Source organism: Rhinopithecus bieti, unplaced genomic scaffold (assembly GCF_001698545.2).
Source record: "Rhinopithecus bieti isolate Rb0 unplaced genomic scaffold, ASM169854v2 scaffold_2453, whole genome shotgun sequence".
Lineage (NCBI taxonomy): Eukaryota > Metazoa > Chordata > Mammalia > Primates > Cercopithecidae > Rhinopithecus > Rhinopithecus bieti.
The window spans coordinates 6482911-6494070 of NW_016804447.1; the positions used below are offsets into that span (position 1 = coordinate 6482911).

At 41.0% G+C, this 11160-nt stretch overlaps 1 long non-coding RNA gene across 1 annotated transcript in view; it reads right to left on the reverse strand.

Annotated features, from left to right (window-relative positions):
* The window catches only part of LOC108527249 (uncharacterized), a 42694-nt gene that overhangs the window by 609 nt on the left and 30925 nt on the right, over positions 1–11160 (reverse strand). The gene's annotated exons all lie outside the window — the stretch shown is intronic.

Sequence of the window (11160 nt, forward strand, 5' to 3'; positions counted from 1 at the left end):
GAGACAGAGTCTCGCTCTGTCGCCCAGGCTGGAGGGCAGTGGCCGGATCTCAGCTCATTGCAAGCTCCACCTCCCAGGTTTACGCCATTCTCCTGCCTCAGCCTCCCGAGTAGCTGGGACTACAGGTGCCCGCCACCTCGCCCGGCTAGTTTTTTGTATTTTTTAGTAGAGACGGGGTTTCACCGTGTTAGCCAGGATGGTCTCCATCTCCTGACCTCGTGATCCGCCCATCTCGGCCTCCCAAAGTGCTGGGATTGCAGGCGTGAACCACCGCGCCCGGCCCATACAGGGTGATTCTTATGAAAAGAAGACCCAATCATAAATTATAAATAAACTTTTAATTTAGCTATTAAGTAGGTTTAATATACATACACACACACATGCACACACGCACACACACACAACTGAAAAGAAATTTCTACCCAGTGTTTGACAGCAGAAAGATTTCTGGATGTGTGTCTATATATTAACACACATACATACACATATCCATATTTAAAATGCCTACAGAAGAGGTATTTAATTGTCAGAAACTGTAGTATCACCCACTTTATATATGACTCAGGTCATCTGCTCACAATTTCTATAGTGGGGAGTAAATGGAAAATACACATGGCCACTATCAGATACCTCCACTATCAGATCTGGATATTTTTTAAGTTTCCATTGTTACTGCATTTTAAAATTGTAAGATCTTACTTTCATAAGGGCTAGTCTATATTCCCATAATATGTCTGAATTTTACAGGTAGTGAAGTAGAAAAAAAAAAGTAGACTGAATTTTACAAGTAGTGAGGTAGAAAGAAAAGTGGACTGAGGGTTGACAGCCCACTGTCTCAGCCCTGCACTGGCTTTGGGCTCATGACTTAGAACAAATTTTTTTATATCTTTTTTTTTTTTTTCCCCAGACTCATAGTCGCACTCCGTCACCCAGGCTTAAGTATAGTGGCATGATCATAGCTCACTGCAACCTCTAACTCCTGGGCTCAAGCAATCCTCCCACCTCAGTCTCCCAAGTAGCTAGGACCACAGGTGCACACCATCACACCCAGGTAATTTTTAAATTTTTTTGTAGAGACAGGATCTCACTATGTTGCTCAGGCCGGTCTTGAGCTCCTAGCTTCAAGCAATCCTCCTACCTTGGCCTTTCAAAACACTGAGATTACAGGCATGAGCCATCACACCTGGCCTAGTTCTTTTATATGTTTTAGCTTGGTCTCCTAACCTAAAAATGAAGAATCTGAATTAGATGAACATAGAAGTCACAGCTAGCTCTCATATACTGTGAATAATTTTTCATTTTATGCTCTAGATGAGTCATTGACCAAGCAAGCACTGTCAAGGATGGTAGTATTGTGGCAAGTTGAAAATGTATGCTAAACAATTCTAATCTGCTCTGAACCACCAGCCATTCAGTTGGTGGGACATTAAATCTCACTCCTCAGTAGGGTTCTCTACCTCCTCAGGTTCAACTAAAGGTCCCAGAGTATAGCTGGTGGGAGGAGTCAGAGAAGAATCCTCTAGACCTCTGTCCATGCTAGTCTCTGTTAAGTTCACCATCCCTGCCCACATGGTCTTCTGATGGTAGGCAGGGGATATCTGTGCCATTGCTCCCAGGACTATATTCTTGGAGTCCACCAGCCTGAGACTGTGCAGTCCTGGGGTGATACTTTTGCCTGGCACAGAATCGCCCCCAACGCCTCCCATACCGGACTCCATCTGTTAGTTTCAGGAATCTTCCTCTCCCCTTGGGTCCAACAGCTTCTACCTGTTAAGTTCCAAGCACTTAACTTTCTACATAACTCTCACTGAGCCAAGGTTATTGCAAACCAAAGGCTAAGAAGGAATTGTCTTCTCTTGCTTGGCAATGTCTGCTTCCTGATGCAACACAAAAAACACCTAGGTAAAAACAAAAAACACAAGATGTGGCTACCTTCTTAGCTTGGGAAAGGGAAAAATATCTAGAGCAGCAAGAATAAAGGACAAATTACTGCCTTGATAAAGTAGCCAGCCATACCAGTACATAAACCACAATATCTTATGCTAATTCAACAAACATGGATGAGAAAACTATTATTTGCTAATCACTGACCTAGATGCTAAATTGTCCATCCCAATTGTGATTATTAATGGCTTGACTCCAACACCGACCTTATACAGAGTTGGTAGAATGTAAAAGTAAGAGCTTTCACAACACTTTTTCCATATCATTTTTTGTTTGTTTGTTTGTTTATGAGAGAGTCTTGCTCTGTCACCCAGGCTGGAATGCAGTGGAGTGATCTTGGCTCACTGCAACCTCTGCCTCCTGGGTTCAAACAATTCTCCTGCCTCAGCCTCCCAAATAGCTGGGATCACAGGCCCGCATTACCACAGCCGGCAAATTTTTGTATTTTTAGTAGAGACGAGGTTTCACCACGTTGGCCAGGCTGATCTCAAAACTCCTGGCCTCAGGTGATCTGCCCGCTTCAGCCTCCCAAAGTGTTGGGATTACAGGCGTGAGCCACCACATCTGGCCCATATTATCTTTTAATCCTGCTGTCAGAGACACGTGAACCAGAGCAACTCCATCTGGAGTGAGGGCTAGCAAAATGAGGCTGGGACTTGCTGGGCTACATTTCCAGAAACGTAGGTATTCCCAACCTCTAGATGTTTATGGTTAAGGGAACAAATTAATAATGTTTACTAAACAGACCCAGACTTGGGAGTGTCCAGATATCCCGATATCTGGAAAACAAAGGCATTTCTAATTTTGCTTTAAAGATAATAATATTGATTCTTGCAAAATATAGTAATTAAGAAATCAATCCTTTATCACAAACCCTTGTAGCAGAGCACATCTCCCTATAGATACAGCATTGTACCTGCTTTATCACTATAGAGCATTTAACACTACAGAGGGTGGACACATTCCTCCTCTTACTTTTGGGAACATCCTACTCTGTCTATGGAGTAGCTGTACTTTAACTACTTTACTTTCTTTATAAACATGCTTTTACTTTGCACTGCAGACTCACCCTGAATTCTTTCTTGTGCAAGATCCGAGAACCCTCTCTTGGGGCCTGGATTGGGACCCCTTTCCTGTACATATTTCCGGGGACTGCAGAAGGGACTATAGAGCAGAAACCCCTGGCAAGTAGTGGGGTCCCGTAACACTGCCAGTAACTGAAAGGACCTCTGTTTTCTGTTGGTTCTGAGGGATTTTTTAACATCCTCATTTCTCTTCCTTCTGTCACCGATTTTGATTATTGTAAAGAAAACTCTCACTCTCAACTTGGTTTGTTTTTTCTGCTTTCCACAGAGCTATTTTGTTGATAAACACTGTAATTGTTTTTCATCTTTCATAGCAGAATAGAAAATCACAACTGACAAATGCTCTATAGTGATAAAGCAGAGAGCCCGAATGTACCGTGATCTTTCTCAGGAAATAAGCTAATCGAATCACTTCAACAAGAGAGAATGTAAATTCTTTCTGATGATAAAAGTGACTTTTTCAGATGGGTCAGGGATAATCAGTCCAGTTGCCCTGATAATAAATACAGCTTGAAAGACAATCACTAGAACTGAGGTCACCTCTGCTTCGAAATGTATTTCTCATTTGAACTACTATAGACGCTTTGAAGAGGATGAGAATAAGGCAGTAATTATCACATCAATGGAGGAACATTCCTTAGCATAAAAAAACTCAGCAATGTATACACAGGAAAGTACTAAGGAAGAGTTGTAGGTGGGATATTCCTAGATAGAATGGCATTGCATTAAGAAACTATGATCATAAAAAGAATAATTTTTGCCTTTAGAAGAGTGCAAGCATTAGAGGCAAACATTTTACTGGAAGTCATTCAACCAACAAATCTTTTTTTATTTTAGAATTGATATTTCTTCTCCCTTCTTTCACGTTTCATGAAAACATGGAAAAATCAGTCATGTTTTCTACTCTCCCAACTTCCTATCTTGTTCTAGTATGTTAGCATTGATTCTTTCTCCATTCCCAGGGAGATTTCTTAGTAAATGAGCCAGAGTGTTACCATTTTCTTTTTTAAAAACTCTCTTTTCAGAAATCTCATTTGAGCAATAATGGATGTGTGCAACATTTTGGTGTTTTCGGCCAGGGCTGTCTAATAGAAGTAGAATGAGGGCCACACATAAAAGCCACAAATGTAATTTTAAATTTTCTAATAGCCACATTTTAAAAGGTAAAATGCAAAGATTAAATTAATTATAATAAAATGATTTAACCCAATGCATCTAAAGTATCACTTCAATGTGTAATTAAAAATTGTTAATGAGATATTTTATGTTTTTTTCATGTTAAGTATTTAAAATCTCATGTGCATTTTACCTTTGCGGCACATCTCAATGCAGACTAGCCACATTTCAAGTCTCAATAGCCACATATGGCTAGTGGCTACCATATTGGACAGTTCTGCTTTTGATCATTAGATGACAATCTTTTTGAAGCAGAGAGAATAGTTCTTTGTTATAATTTGTAAAATCCACTTTCAGATTATTGTGAAGAAATAAAAATCATTTTTATTTTGTGTCTACATCTTACCATCTTTGTGTGCAGTTGAATTGGAAGATTTTTCTGAAATGCTTTTATTTGTAAGTTTATCTTAGTAGCAGCCCAAACCTTTTCCAAAACTATCCTAAACTAAATGGACTAGCTCCTCTTCTTATGAAATATCTTCAGGAGGAATTTGTTAACATGCTTAGAAGATAAGGACTACTAGATTTGGTGAGGGGTGGGGGGTGGGTAGATTTTAAAAGTTAAGTTACAATTTTGATTGTGGCTAGGTGTGGTGATTCACACCTGTAATCCCAGCACTTTGCGAGGCCAAGGTGGGTGGATCACTTGAGGTTAGGAGTTTGAGATCAGCCTGCCAACATGGTGAAACCCCGTCTCTACTAAAAATACAAAAATTATCCAGGCATGGTGGTGCCCCTCTATAATGCCAGCTACTCGGAAGGTTGAGGCATGAGAATTGCTTGAATCTGGGAGGCAGAGGTTGCAGTGAGCCAAAATTGTGCCATTGCATTCCAGCCTGGGTGACAGAGAGAGACTCTGTCTCAAAAAAAAAAAAAAATAAGACTGCAAGTAATCTGTATTCAAAACAAAAATAAACACAGATAATACAGAAGAGTATAAAATGCAAAGTGAAAGGTTTTCCTAACCAGTTTCAATCACTAATGGCAATCCTGTCAACAATAAACAATATCTGGTTTTATTTCTTCTAAGGAGAGGAATAATTTTATAAAACATACCTTTATTTTCTGAAAATTTCACATCTTTCCATGCTTTTACAACCCATGGTGTCCTCTTTCTTGTATTCTTTTTTTTATTTCCCTGAAGCAATTTTTTTAAAAGATGCATGAACAGTAAGCATTCTGATCCTAACATATCTAAACATGTCTACATTGTGCCCTCACATTTACCTATTAGTTGGCTGGGTATATTCAGGTTGAAATTCATTTTCTACCAAAACGTTAAAGGCAGTATTCTGCTGTCTTCCAACACACAGGATTACTGATAAGAAGTCTATCAGTCTGATTCTCATTCCAATGTAAGTAATCTGTTTTGCTTTTCCTAATTCTTTTAAGATATTCTCTTTATGCTTAGAGTTCTGAAATTTCACCAGGTTGTGTTTAGGCATGGGTATTTGGGTTTTTGTTTGTTTTCTGTCTAATTCTATATGGCTGACATGATTTTTTTCCATCTAAAGACACTTGTCTTTCTCCAACTAAGAAAAAATTGTGTTCTGGAACTTGAATTTCTTGGGTCTATCCTCCATGCCTCAACTTTTCTCTCATATTTTCCACCATTTATTTTATTTCTCTATATTCTAGTAAATTTCATTTTCCAGAACATCAACTTGGTCTTCAGTAAATCCATTATTCCTTTTTTACTTCCAAGTATTCTTTTCTTTGGTATTTACTGATTGTTCTTTTTTCACAGTGGCTGTTTTTGGTTTGTCTGTTTTCAGAAATGGGGTCTCACTCTGTTGTCCCGGCTGGAGTACAATGGCACAATCACAACTTACTGTAGCCTCAAACTCCTGGGCTCAAGGGATTCTCCTGCCTCAGCCTCCCAAACAGCTGAGATTACAGGCACATGCCACCACACCTGGCAGCCTCACTACTTTATCAGCGCAATCTCCTCTTGAATATCTTTAAGGATACTAATAACGTTTTCAAGTTCTCCTCTGCTCCCTAAACTATCTGTTTTCTCTGGGCTCAGTTGTTTGGATTTATTAATCTTGGACCTTCTGTTTAATGCTATGGTTTTTTCTGAAATTCTTGTAAATCATAATCCACAAATGAAGAGCTTGGAGGATTAATGGAGATGGTTAGTGTTGGTTTTCCTTTTAGCCATGTATGTGTTTCCCCAACAAAAGTTCTTCTTGAATAGCTGCTTTAAAATTCTCACATGCTAATTGCAATATCTTAGTCATTTCAGGACCAGTCTTCATTGTCTTTTCCTATATGAGTTCTGTTTTCCTGTTCCCTTTTATGTAGACCAATTTTGGGTTGTGTCTTGGACATTGGAATAATATGTTGTAAAGACTCTGGATGCTATTCTGTTCCTCTAAAAACTTTTGTTTTAAGCAGGAAGTTAAATTGGCTGAAAAACTGTAATGAGCAGTAAGTCAAATCTCAGTCCGATTCTTTTAGTCTTCATTTAGGCTGCTTGGAATCTTCCCTGTGTATGGTTAGTTCAAAGTGTGGAGGTCAGCACAGCATTTGGGTAGAATTTATATACAGAGTATAGGGTTCCCCTTCTTTGGCTTTCAATTTTGGGGAATTTCCTTCTCACTTTTCAGAAGTGATGAATGCCCCAAACTCTATCCTCTGGTATTTCAAGCCAGCAAGATGATGGATTTTTTTTTTTAACCTGGGTTTTAGCCATCCGCCCCACCCTTTACCCCTGCATGACACAGGTAAACAGGTGAGCCCGCCCTCAGGCCAAAAGCCATTTAAAAAAACCAAAAAAACTCACCTACCGCCATTCCCTTTTTTCAAATGTTGACTCCTTGTCAGTACCTTCTTTCAATTGCGTTCAACTACTTTCAACTAGCCGTATTCTATATTTTGCCCAAAGTGTACAGTTATCTGTGGAAGTGTTAGTCTAAAGGAGGTACAAGACCATTGTACGAAGTAGACACTCTCACTTGATTGGAAAGAGCTGGTTTGTGGGTCCGTATAAGGGCGGGAGTTACAGCAGCAGATACCCTGTAGCGTTTGTGAGCAGGAAAGTGGTATGGCAGCTGGGAACATACCAAAAAATAAAAGGAATTGACTCATGACTGAGGTGAGTGTTTCTGTGTAAATATCTCCTGGGCGGAGTGATTGCAACCTTCTAAAATTTCCCTTCCATGTCTGTGATATGAGTCCCGCAATGTCTGTTCTGCTTCCCCTTCAAGGCACAGCAGCCATACTAGGAGACCTCCCCCTAAAACAGCACCCCATTTCCACAGAGAGCACTCCTCCAGATTTTATCTTGAAGGAGGCCACCCTGTGTCTATAGAGGAAGGTGGGGGATGACCAGCTGATAGGGAATGCACCCTTTAATTCGTTACCCTGACAAGTATTCCATAGTTCCCTAATGTTGTATGGATGAGCCAAGTTCCTAGCTTCCCCAGGGCTCCCTTAGGAAGAACCACATTCATCTCTAGTGACTTCAATTCCTCTGTTTTCACTTCTTCATTGGTTTGATCACATCTGCTTATCTTTGAATAATTTCTCAAAATATCTGACCTGCTGATGTCCTCTCTAGCACTATTACGATTTTATTCTTATTTTAACATCTTTTCTATTATTTCAGTAAAAGATTGGGAGGAAGGGAAGTTCAGTACAATAGGTCTTTTTACCCTAAATAGGTGTTGTGCCAAACCCCAATTGATTCCAATGGGGATAGCACCAGATTCAAGGGACCCAGGATCAGCAAATGAGTCATGGAATTTTACTGGGGCAATTACATACAGGGGAGAGAGTTCACTGGCAGTGGGCTGATCAGGAGAACTGCAACCACTTGCAAAAGGCATGCAGTTATATTTATACAGCATTTTCACTTAACCACTGCCCCCTAACAATCCTTACCTGGCAAACCTCATTTAACCCAAAACAATAGGCCTTGATCACCTGTATGGCCCACAGTTCACAGGACGGGCTATGGGTTTAGATGTTTCTCATAGATAAGGAATGAATCTCCGCATTGGCCACTGCCATATTCCTTAGCTCCGAACTCCAAGCACACATTCAGGTGGGTCTGCCATACAGGGTCATTCTCAGGGTATGCTAAAGTGAAGTTACTGCTATCAGGTACATCTACCATAAAACAGGAAACCTGAACTTGTTTTTCTAGCAAACGGGTCTATAATTGTGTCAAAGTTAAGAACACTAGCCAAGACATTCAGTGAAGGGAAGAAACCAGGCATAACACTATGTAAACAATTTAATCTCACAAATATCTATTAAGTGCCTACTTTTAACCTTCAGTAGGGTCCAGAGTTTCCATCATATTTTTATTTTTTTATTTTTATTTATTTATTTTGAGATGGAGTCTCACTCTGTCGCCCAGGCTGGAGTGCAGTGGCGCAGTCTCGGCTCACTGCAAGCTCCACCTACCGGGTTCACGCCATTCTCCTGCCTCAGCCTCCCAAGTAGCTGGGATTACAGGCACCTGCCACCGCTCCCAGCTAATTTTTTGTATTTTTAGTAGAGACAGGGTTTCACCGTGGTCTCGATCTCCTGACCTCGTGATCCGCCCGCCTCAGCCTCCCAAAGTGCTGGGATTACAGGCGTGAGCCACTGAGCCCAGTTTCCATCATATTTTTAAAAGGGAATCTTAAGAAAAATGCCATCATTTGGTACAGGGAGTGCAGCACTGAATTACTTATAGCCTCTGCCCTTAGGAGTGTCACAGCTACATAATTTAACTGGGGTTTTCACTTTTCACTAGTTTATATTCTTTTTCTTTCAGAGTTTGAGGATCTGGCCCTTCCTTTTAATAGTTATCACCAAATTTTTCCCCTTAATCCCACATTTCTGGTTATAAACCACAAGGTCTCCCCTCTTTCCAGTTAACTTTGCACAATATTCTTAAGACTTGTTTCTGGCCATTGCTCAAAAATACACATTGGGCAGATTCAAATTAGGTCCTCTATAATTACTTGTTTATTATCATAACTAATATGATGGTTGGTGCTAACATAACAGCATTTCTCAATTTAAAGCTAGAGCATTTTTCTTGTGAAGACCCAATTTAAATTCATTGGTTACAGAAACTCTACCAGAAGTATAACTAAAACAGCAATTTTCCAATTTCAGTGTGCATGAGAATCTCCTAGGATGTGTGTTCAAGATTCAGATTCCCAGGTCTCAATCCCAGAAATTTTGATTCAGCAAGCCTACAGTGAGTCCAGCAATCTGCCTTTTTAACAGGTATCACACATGATTCCATTGCAGGTAGTTCCTGCCCTTGCTTTAAGAAACCCTGCTTTAAGCTATGCAATAAATCTCCAGCTGCTTCCACAGTGGCTGAACTAAATTACATTTTATGTATAAGCATTCCCTTTTCTTTGCAGCCTCGCTAACATCTGTTATTTTCTGATTTTTAATAATAGCCATTCTGACTGGTGTGAGAGGGTATCTCATTGTGGTTTTGATTTGCATTCCTCTGAGGATTAGTGAAATAACTAAAAATAGAACTACCATGCAACCCAGCAATCCCACGACTGGGTGTACACCCAAAGGAAAATAAGGCATTCTACCAAAAGACATATGGACTCTTACGTTCATCACAGCACTATTCACAATAGTAAAGACATGGAATCTACCTAGTGTTACAGGATCCTTGGGGTGTTTTTCTAGCTAAGAACCTCTGTGGCCAGTGGTGCCTTTGTCCGAGTTTTGCCTGGGCACGCTGGGCTCATTTAACACACTCAGACTTGCAGGCTGTACTCAGCTCATGCTACTAGCTTGGGTCCCAAACCTGTCAAGGGTGAGTCAGACGTGGAATGGTGAGAGGTGTGTGAGCAAGCATGGTGTCTGGCCACTGTGTATAATCAGACATGCTGGATGCTGCAGCAGGGTGGGCAGCTCCAGGTGCCGGGACAGACGCTGGCTATCTGAGGCTACGGTAGGACCAGAAACACTGCAAGCAGCTTCTATGGCTGGCAATGGGGAACACAGTGGTGCCCGGAAGCTTGGAGACATCAGGAACTGCAGGACTCCCTCTTTGGGATTCACAACCCTGGCTCGGGGAACTCCCAGGTCTGGGATCCCCAAAGGGCCACAGCTCTTCTTTCCTTCTCTTTGCCTGCAATGTGGCAAGCAAGGGGCATGTCTCAGCCCTGTTTGTGTTACAGCTCTTTTAGCCTTACTATTCAGTGAGTGCTGAGACCAGGAAGAATGAGGTATGCAGACAAGTGGAGGGTGAGCAAGATGAAGAGGAGCTTTTATTGAGCGAAAGAACAGCTCAGGGGAAACCGCAGGGGCAGCTCCTTTCCACAGGCAGGGTGACCCAGTGAAATGGCTCTGTTGTCTGGGGTATATACCCTGGTTCTTTGTCATGGTCCAGAAAGAATTCAGGGCACAGACACATACGGGGGGTGCCTCATGCTGAGAAAGTGGGTTGCCCAAAAGAGGTTCTCTGATTTGGGGCAGAATACAATAGATTTTGTACAGAAGCTTGAGGAAGCAGTGATTGATTTACATAGGGCTTAGAGGATTGATTTGACTAGGTGTGCCATTTACATAGACAGTGAAAAAACTGGCCCTCCCACCACAGTATTTTATTATGCAAATACAGCCTCTACCTGGTGGTGGCCATCATACCTGTACACGTGGTTTTACCTGGAGGTTGACATGACACCAGCACATGTGGTGACAAGGAAAAGAGGGTGGGACATGCCATATTGAATGTATCTGGCTTCCAGGTACAGCTGCCAGCATTTACATATAAAAGCTCCTAGTTTGCATATCTATGCCAGACTCTTCAGGCTGCTTTCTGTTAAAGAAGAAATGGTTTGGGACTGCTTTTTATTAAAGGAAAATTCCACTGATGAGTCTTTTACCCTTTCTAGCCACCTAAAAATAATTTATTAATAACTCCTGTATTACCAATGAGTGTTCAGCTTCTTTTTTTTTTTTTTTTTTTTTTTTT